Consider the following 1,681-nt stretch of genomic DNA (forward strand, 5'->3'; position numbering starts at 1 on the left):
CTAAGGCACTTGACTGCTAACCAGAAGGCTGGTGGTTCAAACCCACCAGCCATTCCTTGGAAGGAAGATGGGGCAATCTACTTCTGTAATGATACTGCCTTGGAAACCCAAGTCCGACTTGACAGCACATAACAACAACAACAACATGGAAATGATCAGGGAATACAAAGAGGTCACTTCTAAATGTTTAGTTAAGTTTTTTTTGTAAAATTGTTTCTAAAGGAGCTGCTCTTAACCTTCAGGTTTTCTAAGAAACTAAATTTGTATCAGAAAGTGGTAGTTAATTTTCACTGCTTGTTTTGTAGCCTCTGATTACTACTCAGATTACCAGTAGGCCCTGGCATCCCAGGAAATGGAAGTAGATAGAAGACTCTTCATATTTCCCCTAAAGGAACTCTCTCCAGAGGCAGAAGGGAGGGTGTCCTCTTCCAATAGCAGGTTGGTTTTCAGATTGTGAGAAAATATGAACATCCTTTTCCATGTAAGAATAGTCTTAGATTCAGGCAGCTCAAGACAAAGGTCATTTGGGAAAATTTCTAGTCATTACAGACATTTGTTACCTTATTTTTCAGGAAACAGGAAGATTTTTATAGAAAGATTTCCACAGAGAGCCAGGCTTACATAAGTACCTCGATAGCAGTTTCCTGAATAAATATTTTCAGGAAGTGGGAGAACTGGAAGTCCTGATACTTTTCAGGAAGGGTTGCCGATCTACTCCTGTGAAATTTTGGAAGAGTTGTGTAAGGAAGAATAGGCATTTATTTATATAAAATAGAATTGAAATGAATAAAAAGGACCTTCTGTGGTGTGGAGGGGGAATAGAAACAGGTCTAAAGATTTTAGAGCATGGAAAAAAATCTGGTTCATGTGGACTATGAAGGCAAAAAGAAACAAAAAAGAAGAAATTATAGGAAAGAAGATTTTCAGTATGACATTTCCTAGGTTCAGAGATAATACACATTATTTAATTCATGTAACAACATCATTTGGGAGGAAAGGAACTATTATGCACATTAGTTTTAAGTTTAATTTAAACAGCAGAAACATTAAAATCTACCACAATCAAGGAAATAGGCAATAATTCACTATGTCTAATTTTTCTCTCCCCAAACTTCTCCTCCTCAGAAGGAGGATATTTGGCACTAAATGGGGGATTTTATTATCATTATTATTATTTTTATGGTAAAGATTGAGAGGAGAAGGTGCTACTGGAATCTAGTGGAAGAGACCAAGGATACTGCTAAACATCATAGAATGCACAAAGCAACTTCCCACAGCAATGATCCAGCATGAAATGTCAATAGCGCTGAGACTGAGATCCTGAAATTAAGAAAGTACTTATAATGCTGTTGTTGTTGTTGTTATGTGCCATCGAGTCGGCCCCGACTCATAGCGACCTCTCCTTGGGTTTCCGAGGCAGTATCACTAGGGAAGTAGGATTGCCCAACCTTCTTTCCGAGGAGTGGCTGGTGGGTTTGAACCTCCAGCCTTCTGGTTAGCAGTCAAGTGCTTTAGCCACTATGCTACCAGAGCTCCTAGTATTTATAATGTTGTTGTTGTTGTTGTTATTTGCCGTCGAGTCGCCCCCGACTCATAGCGACCCCTCCTTGGGTTTCCGAGGCAGTATCACTACGGAAGTAGGATTGCCCAACCTTCCTTCCGAGGAGTGGCTGGTGGGTTT

The sequence above is a fragment of the Orycteropus afer genome, unplaced genomic scaffold (genome assembly GCF_000298275.1).
Source record: "Orycteropus afer afer isolate SDZICR_OR568_19922 unplaced genomic scaffold, OryAfe1.0 scaffold00650, whole genome shotgun sequence".
NCBI classification, from domain to species: Eukaryota; Metazoa; Chordata; class Mammalia; order Tubulidentata; family Orycteropodidae; genus Orycteropus; species Orycteropus afer.